At 34.6% G+C, this 26,479-nt stretch overlaps 1 protein-coding gene across 1 annotated transcript in view; it reads right to left on the bottom strand.

The window, feature by feature from the left end:
• LOC138691390 (uncharacterized) overlaps positions 1-21,766 on the bottom strand; it is a 1,027,639-nt gene extending 1,005,873 nt beyond the window's left edge. Inside the window, exon 1 of the mRNA XM_069813303.1 lies at positions 21,426-21,766. The gene's annotated coding sequence lies outside the window, so the exon portion shown is untranslated. The remainder of the gene's footprint in view (positions 1-21,425) is intronic.
• Positions 21,767-26,479: the final 4,713 nt, after the last annotated feature.

Below are 26,479 nucleotides of genomic sequence, written 5' to 3' on the forward strand. Positions count from 1 at the left end.
CATATACAGAAAGATATCTAAATACTGTAACTAAGCATTACTTCAAATATGAACGCTTTGTATTGCTTAAAATGGAGATACTGTAACTACTGTATATTAGTTTGTTATATTTCCAATAACCAAATAGGCCTAAATAGAACAGATTGATTCCTGTTACTTTATATACAGTAGAACCTCTATTACCCGTGGTAATGAAGGGGCTGAAGTGAACGCTTAATCGAAAAAATCGTATAATCCGTACCATAAAAAGTCTTCATAAACAAAGTACATAATATTTTCGTAATTTCCTCCATGGTCTTTTCTTAATACACTAGGTAGTGGATCAGAAGTTCAATAATTTAAGTCTGTTTTTTTTTTACAATTCACGTTTTACTTTCCTATAAGTCAGTTATTAAAACATTATTTATTGCACTTAAGTCTGGTTTTCAACGACGGGTTTTTAATGGCCAAGGAAACTCCTTACGACGACTTTTTATGGAAAGATAGGAATAGTAGAGGTCTCATGTTGTAGATTTACAACTTTTATACAGTTTGTATTTTGTTTTTCATTAGCCTAAATCGCGCAATGTTGTAATTCCTATCTTGTATTGTGATGTGAGATGAACCACATTTTCTCTTTTCCCAAACCACTCAATTACTTGCACTTTTTTCCGTAGTACAACATGTTTTCTTTTGACACTTGTAGAAGACATTTTGCATAGAAGATAAACAGTACGGTCACTCGAAGAGTAGGCCATAATGCGTAAGGTTAAAGGTTTGTAAAAACACTCTGTAGAAATAATTCATTCTAATATAATGTACAGTACTTCATATGTTTTTCTGCGAGAGAGACAGTCGGATAATCCACCAATCGGTTAACAGGGTGACGGATAATCGGGGTTTTACTGTAGTTATAAAATACGTAAATAATTTATTTTAGTTATCTTACAAAGAGAGGAGATGTCCGCTAAGAAGCCGCCTATATAGTATACACCCAATGGTATATAGGCCTACTCTAGCTGTTTACATTGTACATACCTATCTATCCATCGAAGATTCCATACCCAGTGTCGGGTTGTTGTCTTTACTCCTACATAACCTAATAATTTAAAATATTTTTGTTGCCGGTAAAATACGCCAGATATCAGTATTTTTACCGGTAATTATGGGTTACATACCGGTAAAGGCTGAGTGCCAAATAGGACTTGCAAAAATTAATTTAAAATTGTATGAAGTGATAGGCCATGTATTGTGGATCCCTATCACCACGGCATGGCGCGTCCTCAGGTTGCGGATAGAGTAGACGGCCTCCAGATATGGAGGGTAGCTGTTTATATATTGAATAAGCAGTCGTGGACAGCCGATAAGGGGTGGTCCTTCAGCTTGGGGGTTGGGCGAAGGGCTAACAACCCATCACCGTAAAGAACAGCTTGTTACGAAATCAAACAATAAGCCTCGGAATGGGACTGATTCGCCGGCACGACCACAGCAAAGGAATAAGGTTATGAGAACTTTGAAGAGGTGGAAAAATTCAAATATGTTGGAGCAACAGTAACAAATATAAATGACACTCGGGAGGAAATTAAACGCAGAATAAATATGGGAAATGCATGTTATTATTCGGTTGAGAAACTTTTGTCATGGGCCTATAGTCCGCTGTCAAAAAACCTGAAAGTCAGAATTTATAAAACAGTTATATTACCGGTTGTTCTGTATGGTTTTGAAACTTGGACTCTCACTTTGAGGGAGGAAAAGAGATTAAGGGTGTTTGAGAATAAGGTTCTTGGGAAAATATTTGGGGCTAAGAGGGATGAAGTTACAAGAGAATGAAGAAAGTTACACAACGCAGAACTCTACGCATTGTATTCTTCATCTTACATAATTAGGAACATTAAATCCAGGCGTTTGAGATGGGCAAGGCATGTAGCACGTATGAGCGAATCCAGAAATGCATATAGAGTGTTAGTTGGGAGGCCGGAGGGAATAAACCTTTGGGGAGGCCGAGACGTATGGGAGGATAATATTAAAATGCATTTGAGGGAGGTGGGATATGATGGTAGGGACTGGATTAATTTTTCTCAGGATAGGGACCGATGGCGGGCTTATGTGAGGGCGGCAATGAACCTCCGAGTTCCTTAAAAGTCATAAGTAAGTATGAAGTGATAGGAAGAAAACACATTCCATTGAGAATTATTTCTGATTAACAATATAGTATCTTACAATGCTATACTCCAATAAGGAGAAAATAAGCAGTTGATTCTTATGTACTGTACATGGATGTGTTTAATGTTACCTGGTAATCAAAATATCGGTGATCGGAATTTGTCTTCTTTTTTCCCCATTTTAACCAGTACACGACACGAATACCCACTGAAGGTTGATCTAGGCCTACGGAAGCATGAACCACATCAGGAGACAACAGAGTGCGAGGCAATGTTTGTTTTTTATACGTCACCGCAGTTCACCCCACTATAGATCTGAGCGAATAACGAACAGCTGGACAGAAACGTCGTGTCTGTCATATAAAAGTAATGATATGACTAAGGGAACTGTTAAAAAAACTGCTTAAAGTTATTACCAGCCGTGATTTTTTCTGGAGGAACGCGCCGGAACACTGTTCCGGCACTTTTTTGTTGTATTTTTCATAATGAGACCGAGAAATGTGTTAATAGTTTGAAAATACCGAGTAAATACGTGATTTTATCGGTAGTTTCCGTAGTGATACGGTCTATTTTTCAAATAGAGAATAGGTAAAGAAACCAGTTAAGGAGGCCTGGATTCATGAAGGGCATGAAACAAAAAAAAATAAATTTAGAGAAACATGCTATTAAAGTTCTTGTTTTTGTCACTTCTAAGAAGAATTTTATGCAATAATGAAATATGGTTTATGTTGAAATTTAATATACTGTATTTTGTTAAAAAAAATACTCACAAAACTGAAATATCACTATTCTTTGATGAATGACATGAAAATAAAATCTTTACTCACACCCTTCTTGCAAAAAGAAAAAGCCATGTCATTTCTGTATGGATATTTGTTTTATTGCACTTTTTGTAAAAATGACTTCATTTTCATCTCAAATAGACCTATTATATTTATTGTACAATATTTTAATACATATCATAAACTTCTAACCGTCAACACAATTGAAGGGTTCAGAGCCATAGTGGGCCAAGCACTATTTATTAAAAACGGAGAAAGCAACGGTTAAAGTTAAGAGAATACCATAGTTTAATGAAGATTCACATATTATCATTTAGTTTTAATGTGTATATTTTATATTACTTGCTATATGTTTCCATTGAATTATGGTAATAACTTCATTTTAACCCTTGTTTTCTACGGTTTTAGTAAATGGCGTTTGGCCCACTATGGTTCTGAACCCTTCATTTCTTCAGCTGTTCATTTAGACTTCCCTCTTTTTCTGTCTGTTTTACCCTCAAAATATTGCACTTTCTTCCATTGTAATTTATTGATCTTGAATACACACTTCTAACACATTTACTCGTATTACTTTTATCATTAAAGAGTTGGTAAATTTACTTACCTAATCTTTTGTAATACATTCTCCTAAAATTAACTAAACATGTTATGACAATGAACTGAAGTAAATATTAGTGGCAGTATCACTAACAGTATTGTTAATAAATATCTGTACCTTATTCATTTTTGAAGATGTCGATTTGAAATTTGTAGAATTTATACTTTTTATATAAGGATCAATTTAAGCCAATTTACACAAAAAAGGGAGTGAGCTACACTCACCACCTTTTTGCATCCACCTCGCAATTTGAAATATTGTAAAAGAACACATATAACACCTTGGAGACTTGAGTATTCACAGAGAGTTTTAAAAGACAACTGAATTTCATAATTGAAATTAGTAGTGGGATATTTCTTTGAGGCCATGAACATAATAATAATGTCAGAAACTATACATGGATAAAAATTTGGTAATAACTGGTTAGATCGTAAAATGATAATCTAAGATGGAAGTGTAACCTGATTGTCTATTAAGAAAAGACGACTAGACTTAAGGGGTTAGATGCAACTCATAGCAGTAACATTTTTGGAAATATTCATTTTTTCCTTCCATTACTGTATCTTGTACAATAATGAAAATTGATATGTGTAAAACACTGTCCTTTTGCTATAAGAAAAAAATATTTCTACGATTTAAAAAAAAAACTATTATTTTTTTTTAAAAAGCGTTTCCCTCATAACTCATAAACTTGTTAACTTTTTCGTGTTCTCTTTCTTTTATTTTATTTCTGAAACTCATGTTTACAATATCATGTTCTTTCAATTACATTCCATAATAAATAATATTTTTTTATTTTGTGTTAGAAGAAAATACTGATATTTGACCATTTTTAATGAATATATTTTTATTAGACAATCTATCAAAGGCAGAGAAGTGGTCTTGCATCATATTTTAGATATGACATGCATAAATACACACAAAAAATTTCATCACAGAATGTTGGCTAGTTTTTTGGTTATGTGGGAAACGCTTCATCACTGCACAGTGAACTGAATTAAAAATAAATAAGGAAATAAATTTTAATCGTAAAAATATTGTTTTCATATAGCAGAAGGACAGTATTTTAAACATATTATTTTTCATTACTGTACAAGATACAGTAATGGAGGAAAAAAATGTTGAAAATTTCCAAACTTTTACTGCTGTAAGCTGTACCTAACTCCTTAAGAAAACACAACACATAAAACTGACAATATATGACTAATACATGCCTTTAAAGATATCCAAACCCATAACTGTGGACGTTCCTTACAACCAAGAAATAAATATACAAGGATAATATTTAAATTCAAATAGTAAACATTTTAAATTATTTCATCTACAATAAATATCTGCACAACAGAACATTGGTAATAATGCTTCTTTAAGACATTATGTTGTTGCAAAATAATCAAGTTAAAATAAAGTAATGTCTTTGATCAGTGAACAAAGAGGAGTATTATGATTGTCTAATAAAAGTTTTTAAAAGTTCCAAAATGTGAGGTAAGAGCAAAACCTCGAAAATGTGTTTGAATTATTTATAAATACATCAAACCAGACATTTATTAATGATAGATTGTAAAAATTTCCAAATAACGAGTCCACTTTCTTTGTTATAAAGGAAGTGCACAAAAATATCGAGCTCACATTCCTGTAATGTTTAACTACAATACAAGCTCTGTCACTTTCTTTTGTTTGTATTCGAAAGCTGTAAAGGTTGAATTAGTTGCGTGTAGGAACATTCGTACCGCAGAGCACAGAGCTGCGAGTGAGCACAATTAACTCTACTTGCTGGCGTCCCCAATAACGAATACCCTGTTTGCCCTCTGATACACAATGGCTTAAGTTTTAGAAAGTCATTCTGTAAAGAGAATTAATTGGATTATACGGCTATTCTGAACTCTGTTAGTTATTCAGGAACATTTTAATAACTGTGTGATAAAGATAGGCCTATTTATAAGTAAACTCCCGGAAACAAAAAATTACCAATGTCCATACATAGACAGCCCGCCAAACGGTATAGCCCTTGCTAAAAAATTTACGATTATAAATAGAGCTCGGTCACGGGTCACCCAGACACTGAATTGAAGTTAGCTGCAAGCAGTATAGGGCTTTTAGCCATGACGTCACGAGGTAGGAGCGAGTAGTACAGCTCATGCATTTTGTCAAGACACTCCCCCACTCTTCCTACAGAGCTGCGCACGAAATCGGATGAGTCTACTTACGAATTATAGGGGAATGGGTTAGTTTTTGACTTGAACTCGGTAAGTACACGCCCGACCTTCCCGTCTACTCCTACCCTCTTCACAGAAACGTTGTTCCCGTACTGCACATCGCGAGTGTCTTGACAGAATGTATGAGCTGTATACAGTTTAGTTCTTTTAGATCACGATACGTAGATAAAATGGCGCACTTCGCCAAAAAGGACAATTAGCTGCCTTTATCAAACTAGTAACTAAACACACTCGTTTTACCATTCTTTAAATACTCTTTCGCGTACATTAATCGGTTGATTGGAATTTCTACTTGCACAGTGAAGTTGCCGAAAACACCGAGTACAAAGCGTTTTACGTACACTACATTTGCACAGGAATTACAAAAGGAATATTTTTCTATAAAAATAGGAAAAGTTCAAATTTTGTAAAATGTGTCATGTGGCCATAAGAGAAGAGAAAATATTTCCATTCACAAATAATGTAAAGAACAAAACAGAATTGAAACATTAAGTCAATAAGAATAATTAAGATATTATGCCTTCAATTTCCGGGTGACAATCAAATATTCAAACTTAATCTTTTCGCTATTTGTGTTTTTAATGATAGTACGTGTCAATTGACAAAAGAGACAATAAGTATGTCAAAGAGTTTTTTATTGAAAGATATGCACATAGGAAAGTTCACCTAGAAACAATCCTAAAGAAATATGACTTAAAGCCTTCCTACGAATATAGGTACCGGTACCATCAATAGGATAAGAAAAGCTGTCGAAGACGAGAAAATACGGCGCTGGATGAAACCACAACAATGCTAGTGGATGTTATGTGGCAAATGTTACAGTGCATATATTTTTGTCTAATTTTTGTTACTATATCATTGTTGTTAACATGTAAAGTGCCAAATAAAGGAACCCACATAAGCATTAAGAATATCTATGATTACGCTATGTCTTTTATGGCCAAACTGTAACATGCGGAGGAACATTATATATATATGAGGCAATTAGACTAGAAGATAATAGGGTAGGGTGGCCAGTTCCTTTCCCCCTCCATTGCATACGTCGCCGACTAGCTACATATTACATTAGTCAGACTTCAGATGCAGACAAACAATTGTTCTTCCTCTTACACATATCGTCAAGTGAGATGTACTGCCTGATAATAGAGATAAATATCAGACAGAACCTCAATCAGAGGATATATACTTGATTCTGGTAGACTCCAAATATATTTTACCCGTTATGCTACCATTTACGTGACATTTGGGGAAGTGTTTAAGTGATACAGAATACACAAACATTTGCAAGTGTTATTTAAATACCATTTCCTGTTTAATCGGAAATTACCCTAACTTTCTTATTTCAAATGGAATACTGTATATTACTACATATTTTTGCTCCTCTCTAAATTATGGATCCAAAGATGTATAACATGTCCAGATTTGAAGTGATAGTCTTTTGTTTAATTCAACAAGTGAAGTGTTTTATGTGGAATGTGGCTTCGTATGGAGCAGAAACATAGACAGTACGACGAAGTTAAGAGAAACGACTAGAAGCATTGGAAATGTGGACATGAAGAAGAAGGGTGAGTGGGAAATGGACAGGCAGAATAAGAAATGTATCTGTGGTAGAAAGAGTGAGTGAAGGAAGCATAATCTGAAACTGAACAGGAAGAGGAAAGGAAGTTGGTTTACTGCTTACTCAAGGATGCACTGGCAGGAATGGTGAACGGGAGAAAAGTTCGGGGCATAAGAAGATATATTATAGACGGCATTAAGGTATATGGATTGTATGCAGAGATTACCTAACAGGAAGGCGGAAAATAGGAAAAATTGGAGAATGCTGAAAAATTCAGTGAATGAGTGAATGAATTTTGTTTTGGAAATCGAATCTCAGTTCGCAGGATTTGTTTTTGGGTGCGCTACCATTTGTGAACAATTACAAAATAGCCTTTTATCATAATTTCCACAACAAATTTTCTAGTTCAGTAAACCTAGTTATGAGAAAATAGTCGTTACAGTAAAAAATTTAATAGACAAGTGCATAGGTACACCAATGGAAAGTCGCATCTGGAGCAAGGTCATCGTTCCGTAAGTGGCTACCAAGAGGACCTTTACTTGCAATGCATCATAGAGAAGTGTCGATGGTACAGAACAACCACAATGTGAGAAAACTGATCGAGATTAAACACCTTGTGTCAACATTACCAACCTTCAATTTTCATAGTTCTCAGATAATTACGTCCAAAAGCAATTTAGTAAATAACTGAACCGAGCTTGCCGTCGGAACCATACTGTCAAGAGAGTATTAGTGACATGTATGTTTTGTTGCATAATAGATTACGTATGGAACAGCTACTAGCTAATCGAGTGAAATAATTAATCAAGGAGTAGAACAAGAATACTCTAACCCAACACTATATGCATTGAAATTTTACAGTTAATCAAACTATAATACAAAATTATTTGAGAACATGAGAGTCGTTTCATAAATGTAACTTAAGTCATTAACTTTTACCTATTTTTCAATGAACAGTCATCAATCATTTCACCGTTTCTAAATCCGTGTCGCCATTTCTAATATGTGTCAACGTAACAGCTGCCGATGATTTGGCACCTTTAAATGCAACGCGCTCTTCATATGCGCCTCGTTCTTCGCTTTCATTTCTACTGCATTTCCTAGGAAGCATTTCTGGTATACACGATTACGGCACGGAGTCCCATATTTTAAAGATAATCATCTTACATATTGATGACGGAAGATCTCACGATAATCTTTTTAATATACGGGGTGATTCACGAGGATTTACCGTCCCTTACGGAGCTTATTTCCGAAGACATTCTGAACAAAAAATTTATTTATTTATTTATTTATTTAAATTTAAATATACAGAATAATATAATTACAAACAAACAAGAGCAATAGAAATAAAATAATACAACCAATATAAAAAAGGAGATACAGTAGTATTAACAAAATTTGAGACCGAATGAGCAGCGCTCGTGTTCGGTCGCAGTTCAGATATAATATTAATAGGCCTATAAGAAAATATAAAATAAAATAAAATAGGAAATAGAATTAAAATTACAGTTACAGAAATTATATAATGCAATATTAATATAAGAGAAATATAGAAAAAAAATAATAATAATAAAAATAAATAAGTAAAATAAAATAGGAACTAAAATTTAAATTACAGCGGCAATGGAATTATATAATATAATATTAACACTAGAGAAGAATAATATCGCACGTGAAAAGTAGGACTATATATTTCAAAATTATAGAATGCAAATATAATATAGGTTGATTAATTCATACACATAGGTTATAAATTTATTTAATCAAGTTGAAGATATTAACACGTTTCTAATTTTCTTGTTATATGTTAGTAGGTTACATGTTAGAAGTTCTGGGTGTAATTTAGTTAAAGCATTGTACAACCGAGGGCCAAAATTAACGCTATGCTTTAGACCAGCAGATGTGATACATTTAGGTTCTACTAATGTTGAATTAATATTTCGTCTTGTGTCATAATTATGTGTCTGTAATACAAACTTATTACGATTTTTATGATAAAATTTTAACAGCGTATACTTATAAATTTATTCAATATTAAATACATTAAATTCAGAATAAATTAATTTAGTTGGATAATCGAAACGTTTCTTCAAACAAATTTTAATTATTCTTTTTTGTAGTAAATTTAACGGACTAAGATTAATTTTTGTACTTCCACCCCAAACAATTATACCATATTGAATGATAGACTGAATAATGGCCAAATAAACATTTCGTAGAACTCTAATGGGTAAGTAGCATCGAAGATTAACGAATTTATAAATTGTTTTACGAAGCCTCTTACAAAGATAAGTAATGTGATGAGGCCATTTTAAATTCTGATCAATAATGATATCCAGATATTTGACATACGTGGCTTCTTTCAATGGTGAACATTTACAACTTTTGGGATCTAAAATGTCATATAAACATTTGTCCTAAAGTCAATATTGTCAGAATTACATTAATTTGAAGTTGTTTGTAAAATATCATTATTCTTGAATTTTAAGGGTAAAATAATTTTACAGATAAAGAATGAACTATTCAGGAGTATAATTTCTTTAATTAGCTAGTATTCTGAAGCTAAAAATGTGTTGTGAATTCCATAGTTGCTTCGTACAGATTTTTTTTAACTACAAAATTACATTTTCTTACGCATTTATCACAAAAATTATTAAAAATCACGCCACTCTTGTAAATTCTTCAAGTTGTACATTAGGATGCATAATTAAACTGTAAAGAATCAAGTTCCTACAGTCGTATGATTTGTAACAATTTTTATGAGTGCGTAAGAATGATGTCATTTTTAGTTAAAAATTGAAAAATAAAATCTCTGCAAAACAATTAACAACAGATTTTTGGCTTCAGAACACTAGCCATATAAAGAAATGACACTTCTGAATAGTTCATTCTCTATTTGTAATATTTTTTACCCTTAAAACTAAAAAAAAGGCATTTTACTATCAACTTCAAATTAATGTAACTTTGAAAATATTGAGATTAGGATAAAAGTTTATATGACATTTTTTGCTCAGAATTTCTACGGAAATAAGCTCCGTAATGGACGGTAAATCCTCGTGAATCACCCTGCATAGATTCTGAAGAGAAGTCACTTTTTGCAGAAAACCTTTCACTTCAAAGCAGTTCGATGTCAGTTATTTTTTTCTATATCTTGTCTTCATATATTCAAGGATCAGATATGTTTTCTTTTTCGTTGACACAAGAACACGATTCTTCTTTGACTGCTTTCTGTCATGTAACAGCATTATAATATCATAATGTTGATTGTAAGTGCAATTTATTTTGTGATTTTAACTGTCTGTAGCTCTTAAGGAGCCCTTAGAGATTTCACTTGCGTATAAAAGTACAGAGTATTTTCAGTTGTTTAGTTGTTTGCACAAATTATCTGAATTTGATGAAAAATTGAGACTGGTTGTTCTTGCAATAAGCCACGTTCAGCGCTTAACTATGCGGAATATAACTATGCTTGATTTCGATGTTGTCATTGATGTCCATCATTTTCACCAACTTTTTCTACCGAATTATCTAATATTCTTATGTAGGCCTATTGACATTTTTAATTACTTTTTTTCTTCGCCCAGAAAAAAATATATTCTCTGTACTGTCACATAGGAGGTTTCATAAAATGAACGACTATATATTGCAGTTGGGTTGAGAATGTAGAAATCAAGGAATTTCCTGCAAAATATTTTTTATTGTAGACGCAGTATTCAAAAGAATATTACCCTCTTCAGTAATGAGTACAGCTCTTGCGTGCTCGCATTCAACAGCTGTTTGCCAGCAACTTTTTTTTTACCGAAGCGACAAAAACAATGTAACTCGACAATATATTATGTTATTACCGAAAGGTATGTCGTACATCTTCCGGGCGAATGGAGTGTCTCCACTAGTGTCTTGCAATGTTCGAACATGGGAGAGGCAACCAAGACAATAAAAACTTTTTCTTATTTCATACGAAAAACTAACCGCAAGATATGTGCTAAAATTCTTAAGAGTTTAAAATATGAGTGGAGAGCGAATATTTTTATAACAAGGTGGAACAAACACTACAGGCCTCGTTCTGCAGAGCGAACATCGGCGAATATCGAACTTCGCAGTACTTGACAAACTTGAACCGAACATTGCGCCTGTAATGCACGACAGTAGTCTCCACCGCCATGGAACATACTTGCAAATCTGTTATGTATCTTGAAAGAGAAATAGTTAAATAAATCTATACTAATAATAAATCTGTAAGCGAAAATTTTCTGGTAATTTTCGATTTTCCAAAAATAATTGGTGTTAACATGTATAATTAATCATACTGAAACCGAAAATCGCTTTTTTGACATTTTTGTTTGTCTGTCTGTCTGTCTGGATGTTTGTTACCTTTTCACGCGATAATGGCTGAACGGATTTCGATGAAAATTGGAACATAAATTAAGTTCGTTGTAACTTAGATTTTAGGCTATATGGCATTCAAAATACTTTATTTAAAAGGGGGGTTATAAGGGGGCCTGAATTAAATAAACCGAAATATCTTGCTTATTATTGATTTTTGTGAAAAATGTTACATAACAAAAATTTCTTTAAAAATTATTTCCGATAAGTTTTATTCCAGGCAAAATTTTGATAGGACACGCATTCAAACCTCGTGGCTTACCAATCTGACTGGGATTGGAAAGATACATGCCATCACCGCCTCAATTACCAATACCAAAAACATTAATCAAAGTCTATAATCAGTTACATGAACACAAGCCATCTACAACACACAATAGAAACAGGAACTCAACAAGAGTAAACGCGGCCTGCTGATATACCCACACATTCTAAACACGCGACATGACCACAGATGTTAAGGCGTGAATAAAATAAACTTAACAAAAAAAAAAAAAAGATGCACAGTAAGGTTAACATAAAAATGATCTCCGTACACAATCAACTCTATTAATTTGGAGTGATTTATTAAAGGATGCATTCAAGACTAATTTAGAAAAATGTTAAACGAATTATCTTTGCACAAATGAGTGGTCTCTGGACCAAAATGATAGCATTTTAATTATTTAAATACAATTTAAATTAAGTAGCATAAGAGAAGGCCTTATGGCCTTAACTCTGCCAGGTTAAATGATGTCATTATTATTATTGTTATTATTATTATCATTATTATTATTATTATTATTACTATTATTAAACGATTTATTCTTCTATCAAACATGAATGTTCCCTGGACCCAATGTTCTATTTTAATTATGTAATTACTTTATATTTATTTATAATAAGTGCAGCGGAGCGCACGGGTACAGCTAGTAAATAAATAAATAAATAAATATGTAAATAAATAAATAAATAAATAAAGTCAAAATATCTGTGTGCAAATGAGGCATGTAGGAAACTGAAACACTAAAGCCTTGGTTATTCTGAACCGATGCATGCGTGGTGCGAGGCCCGCCTCTCACAAATCGGGACTACACGAGAGATAGTGAGTGGTTTCTATAGCTACGAGGTGCGCAGACTTCGCACTTCGCAGCTATAGAAACCACTCACTATCTCTCGTGTAGTCTCGCACCTCGCATGTGTAGGTTCAGAAAAACCAACGCTTTAGTTCCCATTCTTCTTAATTTCTGTAATACAATGACGTACTCAGTACTACGCTTTGGTAGCCTTTTGCTCCCATGAGAGACCAGGTAAAAAATACTGGCCTGAGTGCACCCCGAGCTGTTCTGAAAATTATAACGAGATGAGAAATGCTATTTTCACACGTAATTTAATTCGGAATAATCATGTCCATGGTTTGTCGCTCTACTGACAATGGCAACTCGATTTCATAATAAATAAATACCAAATCAAAACTTCAAATCATACAATACATACATTCAAATCAAGGAATGAGAATTTACGCCTTTGTCTTTCGGGAAAGGAAGTATTATGATTCTCTAGCCTTTCGCAGGAAGTTAAATCCATTTTATAAACAATTTTATAGTTGACTTGACACGGCAGCGTGAGACAGTATTCTGTTGTAGAATTGAATATTTCAAAGAAGGTAATTAAATACATCGGAGGCGGAAGACGTAAATTTGGTTGCTATATATATGACAGAAGTTGGAAGATGCAGACTTGCGAAGAGAAATTCATTAGGCTTTAAGTCAATTTATAGGTGAGTCCCCGGAGCTTTCATAAGAATGGTAGTCTGTCGTACAATTCAATATTTCAGAGATGCTAATTAAATAAACTAAAGACGCAAGACGTAAGTTTATGTTATTGCATACCAGAAATCCCATCGTTAATTTCCTCTTGCATAGGAGAACAACATTATTAGTTCCTTATTTATTGTCACTTTTAAAGTAAAGAGTCCATACAACATCCGAAGGATCATATTTAGGGTTGCCAGGCGAACTGGGCTACCCAGTATTGTTCTGGATTTTAATGGTTTGTCCTGTGTCCTGGTTTGAGTTATATTTGTCCCAGAATATCAAACAAATTTGAAAAATAAAATTGTCTGCTTATTTCTATAAAATTATGTTAAAAATTCCTTATACATATTGTCAAGACTCTGTCGAACCTATGTTTAATGTAGTCGTCAAAGCCAACTGGCGCCTCCTATCGTGTTGTATTGAAATAAAAACGATAATACTATAGTAGGTATTATTTTATTATTATTATTATTATTATTATTATTATTATTATTATTATTATTATTATTATTATTATTATTATTATTATTATTATTATTGAATCTATCTTCTGAGAAATCACATATATAAAGTAAATTAATAGCACATCAATAATAATTATATTTCTCACAGAAATTTTACGCATTTACTAATGCATGTATAATTATTTGATATACCTTGTCCTTTAGGGCAACTCCTATTTTAGGGGAAGTTTGTTTAAATTAAAAAAATAAATTAATATGTTTTACTCTCTTTGGAATTTGATTTATTATTGATAGGAGTTAAGCACTGTATAATTCATTTGTTATGTTTAAGATCAGGCTGTAATATTGCATTATTTTTTCAGAATTTATCAATACAGTAATTCAAAGGAAATTTCATGATATATGCAAAAATGTAGCAAAATTAAAAGTTTAGGCCCTATTTACTATAAATAGTTGAAATATTTAACGAATAAAATCCGTTGTAATGTGAATTTAATTAATTAAAATATGTAGTCACGTTATAGTAACCAGTATCATCACCTGCCCTGGATTCCTTATGAGTGAACCGGAATCCGGCGTTTTCGTCATAAATTTGTTGACATGCGGAATTCTCGTCACACATTACATTTTCGACACTTACAATGTTAGTACTTCATGAATACAGTTAGAAGGACTATCTGAAGAATATCGCAGAGAAGAAAATGAACAACTAAGAACACAGTTCCACTCTTTATTTACATTGGATTTCGTTCCAGTGGACGATATTTTAGAAGCTTTTGATCTGCTGATAGAAAATGCAGATAATTTATTGTCTGTAATCCTTAACTATGTTGAAGATAACTATATCAGAGGTCGTAGGCGCGGTAAAGGACACCAGCAATCAGTTTTCGCTCCAAATATCTGAAACTGTTATCAATGTTCTCTTCACAATTTACCGAGAACAACTAGTGTGAATAGGGGTGAGATGACTATCGGGGGAAGATGGTTATTTCTTTGTAGTATCACATACTTCGAAGAGAGAACACCACGCGCATGTCTTCATGATCACTGAGACAGTTGAATGTCTGTAGAGTGGAAGCTAACTCATTCTGCCACTTGTTCTTATCAGTAAATGTGTTAATTGCATTTGTCATCTTATCTGACTATTGGGAAAAGATGCCTACAGTGCAGGTAATAAGAAAATCTGTATCTATAAACAAGGTAATTAATATTTTCTGTCTTGTACCAAAAATTTAGTTTTAAAATACCTTCCATACTTTGTTATTCCAATATGAAATTCAAAACTAAATGAACAGTATCTTAAATTTTCAATCAAACAAAAAGTTAGGCAACTTCCCCCGCTCCACTCTAATACTTGCGAAGCATGGCATAGGAGAATTAATACCTTGATGGGAAAACCATATCCTTAATTTTTTCATGTTCTTCAAAAGCTACAGAATGAGATAGCGGTAATTGATCGAGACATCGAAAGATTGCAGTCTAGCTTCTCACCCACCAAGAAGAAGAGAAAGTATCTTAATACAGATGCCAGGATTTCTAGGATTGTGGAACGCTACGAGAATTATAAGAATAGTGACGATATTCTCGGTCATCTGCTAGCGATTGGACACAATATTGCTGGAAATTTTTAGTCGTAAAATTGTACAACCAACTCTGAAACAATATAAACATTTATCTGTGACCATCTATGCCTGTGTTGAATTTTTCCGTGATGAAACCCACCATTATGACTATTTTGCAACGTGACCAAAACACACAGTGTGACCATACATACTATTAGGTACTAAAACAATGTGTCTATTTATACCTGTGACGAAATTTCCGTTGGCGAAAACCCCTAGACCCGAGAGAACCTGGAAACTCTGATCGTATAACAATTCTGATACTATCTTGGAGGTAGAAATAAAACTTTTTACGTAAAATATAGCTACTACATAGTTCTATTCTTAGTAACAGAATGAACCGTAAGTAATGTCATTAATTTCAGGGGCTGTTCTTTGAGATATTTCATAAGAGAAAGTTTAATACAATTTTTCTCATTTTTACTTCCTTTCCGAGATAAAAATTGCTATATAGAAACATTTCATAGCGTGTTTTGATTGAATTCCCAATATGCTTAATTAATTTAAAAGAGCAGTCTCTTATTATAATAAATGCATGAAAGAATTTTAGTTCTGTCCTTTAAGTGTGCAGAAATGTGATCCTAAGAAATGTAAATTTTCGTTCTGCAAAGGAATTTTACAATGTCACATTTGTTGGGATCAAATTTCTGTACATGTAAAGGGGGGAAAAAACTAAAATACTTTCAATCATTTATTATCATAACACATTACTCTCTTAAATTGATTATGCTATGGAATGATGAAGAAATGGAGAAATGGTGACGGAATGATGTAGATGCTTAATATGGGGAAAAACGCGAGAACCCCGAGAAAAACCCGAACTGGGACTTTGTCTGCCACACGTGTCATTATGGATTTTTCAATGAAAAGACCTGACCTCCCCAAAGCTCTTTCCCTCAGGTCTCCCAACTAACACTCTATAATTGTGCATTTTTGTATTCATCCATAGGTATGTATTACATGCCTTGCCTAGGCCTATCTCAAACGTCTGGATTTAATGTTCCTAATTATGATAGGTGAACAATACAAGGCATGTAGTTCTGCGTTATGTCACTTTCTCCATTCTCCTGGAATTTCATCACTCTTAGCCCTAAATATTTTCCTAAGCATCTTATTCTCGAACACCCTTAACCTCTGTTCCTCTCTCAATGTGAGAGTCCAAATTTCACAACCATGCAGAACAACTGGTAATATAACTGTTTTATAAATTCTACTTTCATTTTTTTTAAAGAAGTCTAGATGACAAAAGCTTCGCAACCGAATAAATATTTATATTTATTCTTCGGTTAATTTTCTCTCGAGTATCATTTTATTTGTTATTATTGCTTCAAGATGTTTTAATTTTTCTACCTTTTCAAAGGATAAATCTCCAATTTTTATAGTATTTCCATTTCGTACAATATTCTGGTCACGAGACATAATCATATACTTTGTCCTGTCGGAATTTACTTCCGAATCTATCTCATTATTTGCTTCTCTAATAGTTTGTGGGTTGTATGCTAACATATTCACATCATCCGCATAAGCAAGGAGCTGATGTAACCAGTTCATTTCGAATCCATCTCTGTTTCCCTGGACTTTCCTAATGGAATATTCTAGAGCAAAATTAAAAAGTAAAGATGATATTGCATATCCTTGCTTCAGCCCACAGTGAATTGGAAAAGCGTCAGACGGACTATGCTGTACGTTTCACTGAGACACATTTTAATTAAACGAACTTGTTTCTTGGGAATACCAAATTGAATAAGAATGTGATATAAAACTTCTCTCTTACAGAGACATATGCATTTTTAAAAGATGTAACGTAGTTTTAAGTAATAACATTTTAATTACACTCTCCTTATTAAAATGTTTCATGTGGATGAAACATTAGCTGTTTCATCAAACAATCAAAATGAATATCGACTTAAGTAAAAGTAATTTCCTCCTAAATGTTCCTGTCTCACTTTACTGGACCATTGAAGAAATGAAGATATTCAACAAAACAGAACTGATATCTGCATAATACAAAACGAATGGAAAAGAATAGATTATTCAAATAAATCCTCGGTCACACAGAATAAGTAAATGGGATGACGGAAGACCAAAGACTAGATGGTCTGATAATACAAATTTTGAAGACGTAACGGGCTGCTAAACCGTGATCCGAGTAGATGAAGAAGAAGTTATAATGAAGCTGTATTTAAATGATAACAGAAGAATCGAAGTACTCACAGAAAATACGTTCCGCAACAGCTTCTTCTTTAGAAATCTCACATGAACCTATCAGATTCTTTCGGAGAAGCTTCAACTAACTATATTAAGGTTGGGCAAAAGAAGTATTTTCAATAAATTAATCTTTGGTCAAACACACTCTACAATTTTTTAGTTTTTTTTAACTTAACGCAGTTTATTCTACCTAAGCTGTCGCTTCACAGGCATCTATTTGCTAGTGTGTAGTGGAGATGTTAATAAGTTTGAAATGTAAATCATTTAGCAGGCACATAGTTACTCTCATTAAGCTCGGAAAATTCATTGCTCTTTAAATTAATTTAAAGATAAGTTTGCATTCCAGCGAAGCGTTGACTGAAACGCACGTCTATATATCTCTGTTCTACAATGGCTGCAAAGCTTCCAAGAATTATATGCACATTTCCACGCAACTGGATTGCGTGTCTTGTCGGAGTGAAGGAATTTTCTAGTACATACACTCCAACCGAGGAGATACTATCACTTCGCCCCTCGAGTTTCACACACGGATATTACTATCAACTACTAATACAAAGAGAGAAGAAAATCGTGTCGATAGGTAACTTTGAAACGCAAACATTTTGTTTGAGAAGCTTTAGTTTGAGGCATCGTTTTGCATAAACAAATTATTGCTTTCAAACAAATATTTTTGGGGACATTGGGTATATGTTCTTCCAGCTAACACTCTTCCTTATTAAAAATGGAGAAGTTATTAATAGCAAGAGATTTCATTTTTCTGTCGTTCATCATTAGCGTCATTATCATCCTTACATTGACATAGTCATTGTCAATATCATCACTGTCATCATTGCCATCGCCATTGTTATTATCAATACTTACTTACAAATGGCTTTCAAGGAACACACAGGTTCATTGCCGCCCACACATAAGCCCGCTATCGGTCCCTGTCCTGTGCAAGATTAATCCAGTCTCTATCATCATATCCCTCCTTCCTCAAATTCATTTTAATATTATCCTCCCATCTACGTCTCGGCCTCCACAATTGTTATTATCAATGTCAGTATTATCATTTCCTTTATCAACAGGCCTATTGTCGTTATTGACATTGCCACTATCATCGTCATCATCATTAACATCACGATTATTGTCATCATTGTCATTATTATTATCATCATTTACCATTATCATCATCGACGTCATTATCATTCTAACATTATCATCGTCATTGTCAATATCATCACTGTCATTATTGCCATCGCCATTGTTATTATCAATGTCACTATTATTATCTCCTTTATTAACAGACCTGCTATTGTCGTTATTATTGATATTACCATTATCATCGTCATTATCATTGTCATCGTCATCATCATTAACATCACGGTTATTATTGTCATCACTATCATTATCATTATCCATTATCACTAACATTGTCATATTTATTATTGCCATAATCATCATCATCATTTTCATAATCATTATCATCGTCATCGTCATCAAAATTACTAACATTTTCTTTATCGTTACCACTAGCATTATCATTGTCATCATCATCATCATCAATATAGCGATTATTATTGTCATCACTAACATTATTATAATTATTATTACTATCACTGTTATATTTATTATCGTCATAATCACCGTCATTATCATTTTCATTATCATTGTCATTGTCATCATCGTCGTAATTATCACCATCATTTTCTTTATCGTTACCATTATTATCGTCATCATTTTTATTATTACTACGGTATCATCTTTTGTTAATATCACTGCGATTTCAATTATCATTGTCAATATTATTATGTTTTGTTTTTAATTGGTTTATTTTACGATGCTTTATAAACTGCGATCGTTATCTAGCGTCTGAGTGAAATGAAACTGACAATGCCAGCGAAATGAGTCCAGGGTCCAGCGCCGAAAGTTACGCAGCATTTTCTCATTGGTTGAAGGAAAACCTCGGAAAAAACCTCAACTAGGTAATTTTTCCCAACCAGAATTTGAACTAGGGCCCGCTCAATATCATTAATCTACTGTTATAATTTCCATTATCATTGCAATTATCACTGTCATAATTATCGTCACTAATGTCATTGTCATCGTCATTGTTAGTCACTATTTCTTCATTATCACAGTCATCTTCTTTATCTTTGTTATAGTAATTATCATTGTTGCACCATAGTTATTATCCTCTATCCTCTGTCTTCTTTATAGCCATGATCATCGTCAGAGTTATTGTCACAGTAATTTTCAGCATCATAACAATCATTATAGTCAAGACGGGCGTCATCACTCGTTTATCTCAAAGGTCGTCTACGTATGGACTTCCGGTTTGCTCAATGATAAAATTTTTGTATTTTATGTGCATAATTTACTAATAATTAAAAAACTGTAAGACATGGAATAAGTTATGAACAGAATCCTTTATTAATTATACGACTTAACACTTTTCCTCATACAAGAGAAAAGTTAGAGAGGAAATTAATGAGAGCAGAAAAACTACCGAGAGGAAACGCTGCACACAGAAATGGCAAGCCAAAAATTCACTTTCGATATCAGTGAAGCTAAAAACATACATTACAGTAAAAAAATGTCGAAATCTGTGTTTTCAGTTTCATATAATTTTCTCTGTATGTTCATATAAAGAGAAAGAGAAAAAAAAAAGACTGTGAAAATTGGACGCAGAAATCTGTCGACACAAATCAAAGTAGAGGCACAGTAACCCTGGGGGACAAATATTTCCGGTCCAGCAAATAGGCGCGGAGACATCACGGACTACCATGTTCACGGTATTGACTCCAGCTTGGGCTAGCGTGAAGCCCGACAAAACATCCTCCGCGTCTTCACGAGATGAAGGTCCAGGATGCGTATTTACATTTCAGAGTTACGGGCGGTAATTGCAGTGATGTGTGAAGTAGTAACAGCTTGCGAGTGTGTACAACAGGTTCAATATAGCAAACATGTATGTAAAAGCGATGAATTAACTGCACACAAAGTGTAAAAATGCGTCTTCTTTACATATACTGAAGAGAAGTAGCTGCACTTAATGGTTTTCCTGCTATGACGCATCAAACTCTGAGATTAAAATTAACACTACACTCACTTCTCAAACAATATATTGCATCAATTCCTCAATAGGGACTATTTTAATTTAAGATTTCCTTTGTTTTCTTCAGCCACAGGTTTAAAATATAATGTATACAGTAGCCTTAAAATGAATAACTAAAGATGGCACTAGCTTCTCTAATATTGCGGATTTACAGGCAAAATACGTCCTTTCATAAAAATATTGAACAAATTATAAAATCGTAAAAAACTTTTCCCTTCAGCCAAACTCTCTTGTTTCTTTTGCACCGCATAATAGAACAAAACGGATCGAATGCTCCTTTCTAAAGAAGCGACGGATCTGTCTTGTTGACACGGTTCGAATATCAAAGCAATCACATGATACATCGCACTCATGTTATTTATATCTACTTTACGTTTTGACGTTACATGAACAATGTAATTGATACAGTGTTATTTAGTAGTCACGGAACAATTAGCGCTGCAGTCGTAAAGCCGCCATACTTCTACGTTATAATAATTATGATTCACGTACGCAATATGTTTTAACGACGCCCCTAACAGTAGCAGGCACTCCATGTGACCTTGACCTTGGCCTGTACTTACCGCAGCCTGTCTTGACCTCTGTGACGTCACATGACCTGGGATCTCTGTAAGCCCTTTCTTAATAGATTCCATCTTCAGATGAAGTACTTGAGGAATCTATTATTGCAGAAGTTTTTAATCCAATAGAAAGCTGACATAATCACAATTTTTTGTCACTGGGTCAGATACGAAATTTGGCCGAGATAGTCGTCGCACTGTGCACTGGAGTTTCCATAAGCAAAGCGTTCACTCTCGCGGTGGGTTCGCACGCGCGGCGGAGAGACAAGTGAACAGCGCCGCGCCGCCGGCCGGGACCACGGAGCACTGCGAGCAGATCCACCCGCCCGCCCGCGCCGCGCCACGCCGCTCTGCTCCCTGCTGCTGGGCTATCGATCTCCGCGCCGCCGCTACTACCTGTGCCGCTCACGTCCGCCCGCTCGCCCTACCTCCTCGCTGCTCCGGGATCCGCAAGGTCTTTCTCAGTCTCTCCACCACCTGTGCCACTCAACGTCAGCCCGCTCGCCCTACCTCCTCGCTGCTCCGGGATCCGCAAGGTCTTTCTCAGTCTCTCCACCACCTGTGCCACTCAGCGTCAGCCCGTTCGCCCTACCTCCTCGCTGCTCCGGGATCCGCAAGGTCTTTCTCAGTCTCTCCACCACCTGTGCCACTCAACGTCAGCCCGCTCGCCCTACCTCCTCGCTGCTCCGGGATCCGCAAGATCTTTCTCAGTCTCTCCACCACCTGTGCCACTCAAGTCGACCCGCTCGCCTACCTCCTTACTGCTTCGGACTCCCAAGATCTCTCTGTCTTTCGCCATCCGTTCCCAGTAATTTTTCCTGAAATGACTTTCATAATAACCATTTTTCCTAATGGCTATTTTCCTAATCATTTGCCTAAACTCTGCTTCCTAAACCGTTTTTCATAATGGTCATTTTTTCTGACAATAATATTTGGTTATTTTTCTGAAACCATAGTAACGAAACCCACGTTAAACATTGATATTTGAAACTTATAAAATTCACAATTGACCCCTCACGTCGAAAAAAATGGAACAGCCAAAAATTGTAAGTAAAAAAATAGATCGTTAGTGGTTATATTGATTATATTGTACAGAGCAAGACCGCCTATTGGAGGAGAAACTTACCGGCAATTCATTCATTCATTCATAGTGTTTTGCCCAAGGGCAGGTCTTTCACTGCAAACCCTGTATTCACCAGTCTTTCCTATTTTCTACTTTCCTCTTTGTCTTCGTTACCGGCAATGTGTAAGGTCAAAAGAAAGGCCGAATGTTTATTCTTCAAGTTGCTCCATATATACACGTTACAGAAAGTTCTGATCATTAACATGCACAAAATTGCGAGAAAGAGGTTTACTGTATATTTACAATGCGCACGGTCGTAAATTGAAAACCCAAAGGCACATGTTATTATTCCACTCGCTTTTGTGCCGGTAAAGTCTCCTTTTACATTCTTAGAGACGAAATACTTTATGATTTGATTCCAATCTTTGATTGCTTCGAAGAATCGCTTCAACTTCGTCGTCGAGAAACATCACTGTGCATTTAACATTGATTCAGTTTCAGATAGAACAATCGGAAATCGAAACTATTATAGCATAATTAAGTTTTGAAAGAAGTGTCAAGACAAGTCCAAAAAAGAAGTGAATTACAATTGAAAGAAGAACTAGAAATTTGATCAACATTTATAACGTTTATGAGAATGAAAATCATGTTTTCAAATATCTACATGCATTAGCACATAGCATCATTCTCTTGCAAACTTTAAATTATTCAATTGTTTCAAAATTTCATACTTCAATATTTTTATTAGATTAGAAAAAGTCACATTAGAGGAGTAGCATTAGAATTTTGAGTTTTAGGAAAATTAGTTTTTCAAAGAGTGAACTTAAGGAAAAATTAATTAGGAAAATTGACCTGGAATCCTCTCTACCACCCATGCAACTCATGTCTGCCCGCTCGCCATACCTCCTCGCTCCTCCGCAACTCGCTATGTCTTCCTGCCTTTGCACCAGCTATGCCGCTTACATCCGTCCGTGAATCTAATCCTTGCGGCAGGACTCATCAGATAGGCCTTTCTCTGAGGTTCACCAACATCTGTTCTGCCTGCTATAATCAGAGTTTCATTTTAAGAGTTTCTCTGTTTTTCCACTTGATAGCTATAGAACTACAATCCAGAATTCGCTAGGCCTCTTGTGAGCTCTTCATAATTTTCTCCATTCAAGACGAGGACAAAGCTACCTCGTTTCGTATTGTGGTAATTTATTCTTCATAACTATGCCTTATGCTGGTCTTAGAATACGGAACGTGTCGAATGGACGCTACAATCATGAGTTCGAATTCCAACCAGATCATGGATATCTAACAATTGAGATGTGTTTAGCAAAAACGTCAGTTGTCCAAAATCCAGTTGTGAGAATCTTGAAAAAACTTCACAGCAACAACAATTATTGGTATTTCACGTTGGGAATTTGTATGAACACACTTCTTAGTTATTGGATTATCTGCAGTATGTGGTTTACACATAACGCATAATATTTGGATAATTGGAGCAAAAAATTCTTTGAATAAATGACATTTTTATTTGAAAAGCTCCACATTCACAATGCAGGATGCAAAATGCAACAAAACACAGTAGCGCCTGCAGCTGCTATCCCAGATCACATGTAGATTGCTCATTCCTGTGTTAAAATCGGTTGCATTTCGAAGAGAACAACCGCCAGGATCGCCACCCGTCCGCCGTAAACGAACACGAGATGGCAGCACAGTCGCTAATGCAATTCAAATGGGAGTTATGACGTGACTCCTTATGTAACAACTAGATGGCAGCATAGTAAATCTGACAAAATTTGTTACCGTCAAAACCTATAACGCCGATCAATCTGGTTATACTGTATATGATCTAGGCTGCTACTCTGGTACGATGCTGCTGCCAACACTCTGTAGATCAATGAATCCTGGACAATTAACATTCTTACAAGAAATATTGTGGACTACTGACGTTTTAACAGAAACAGAATTTTTTAAAAGCCATTCGACACTGTACTATTGACTTTTCAAAGATCTAAATACATGTGTTCATGCATGCCCCAGAGGAGCATCAGATGGCCGCTCTAACTAAAATTATCAGATTTTGGACAACTGACGTTTTTTCTAAACACCCCTCAATTTTCAAAGCTATATTCTTTGTGTTCTTAGACGGAGACTTGGTGACTTTGAAACTTTCCTTTAAAAGAGTTCTACAGCGTGTTTGTCAGTAGCGTCTGATGTACTTAAATAAAAGGTGTGCTGCCCCGAAAAGACATGGTTTAATCACTCTTTAAAAATGATTTGCGAGTGGCATTAATAAAGAACGGCCTGCACACGAGAGTTGAAATATTTAAACTAAAAGGATTAAAGTAATTTAAAGTACTTCATATGTGCAAAGTGAGCGCACACCTAGAACATTCAGAATATACGCTAGCGGTAAGTGTACTGAGATAGATGTAAAAAGTACCGAATTTGGAATAAGGCCGAATAGATACTTGAGTTATAGAGCTGAAAAGAATATAAAAAAAATTTAGCTAATCGTTCCGTTAATTACTGCAAAATTTAGTGTACATAAGCAGTGTTGTAAATGGATTGTGATACATATATATATATATATATATAATCAATTAAAATAATTATTGGAGAATCCAGACAACTTGAATTAATTTTCTCAGAAAAATGAAATTATATTACATTTGCTTGGAAAAAAGTAATGTAAAATTAAGACATTCAAATTAAACTAAAAATGTACTCTATCATAATTTCGGAATAATTGGATTCACCATTTTCAAAGGATGTAAGAAGTAAAAGCATCAAAATTAGCTCTCAACTAGAAACGGACAGGAAAAGAGACGTACACAGAATCCCGAAGATAGAGCTTAGCAATTATGAGAAGGACGAGGGAAAGTAATCCCGTCCATTAAAAAAAAATAGACAGTCCATCTTTAGAACATCTCTGATAATGTCGCAAACAGCAAGGGGTCAGTGCGATCCTGTTTGCAGTTTGTGATGACTCTCGTTCTTTCTATGCTGCTTCTTTCTCACTAGAGAAGTATATGAAGCTTGTATGTCTTATTTATTCTCTCATGCTCACAAGCAAGTAATGAGATACAGTCTGCTTGCTCTTGTGATACTATCGTAGTCTGTCTAGTAATATTGTACTGTACGTCATAACAGATAATGAAGATTTCACCTTTGTCAACAAACGATTTGAGCGATTTCATGCCCTCGGCCAGCGAATTTTCTCTTAGGTATTTTCTCTCATCAGTAAACGTGAAAGACAGTTTGCTAGCGTCAGTGCAATACATCAGTGGTTTTCAGAACAGTGTGAGCTCTGGTAAAAACACAGCAATTACTTAGAGAGGATTCGGTTTTCTTGTTAAATTTTTTTAGTTGGAACTTATCGATTCTATGGAAATAAACAAAATTTTAATATAGGTCTATTTATAGATTTGCATTGACACTTCTTTAAGCAGGATACGAGTCACACGCTGTGAAACAAAATCCTGTGAGGATATTTTAAGAGAGTATTTTGCGACCAAACGTTCGGCCATGTTGACGTAAATACTGAACCAAACATCTTACATAATTCTTGACAATCGCATGTAACTTCAGATCTGCCAACCTGCGAGAGATGAAATGTGGGAGATGGGAATTTAGTAGTAAATATCATTTTAATAATAATAATAATAATAATAATAATAATAATAATAATAATAATAATAATTACTTCAAATGGCTTTTAAGGAACCCGGAGGTTCATTGCCGCCCTCATATAAGCCCGCCATCGGTCCCTATGCTGTGCAAGATTAATCCAGTCTCTATCATCATATCCCACCTCTCTCAAATCCATTTTATTTTAATATTATCCTCCCACCTACGTCTCGGCCTCCCCAAAGGTTTTTTCCCCCCGGCCTCCCAACTAACACTCCATATGCATTTCTGGATTCTCCCATATGTGCTACATGCCCTGCCCATCTCAAACGTCTGAATTTAATGTTCCTAATTATGTCAGGTGAAGAATACAATG

Source organism: Periplaneta americana, chromosome 16 (genome assembly GCF_040183065.1).
Source record: "Periplaneta americana isolate PAMFEO1 chromosome 16, P.americana_PAMFEO1_priV1, whole genome shotgun sequence".
Classification (NCBI taxonomy): domain Eukaryota; kingdom Metazoa; phylum Arthropoda; class Insecta; order Blattodea; family Blattidae; genus Periplaneta; species Periplaneta americana.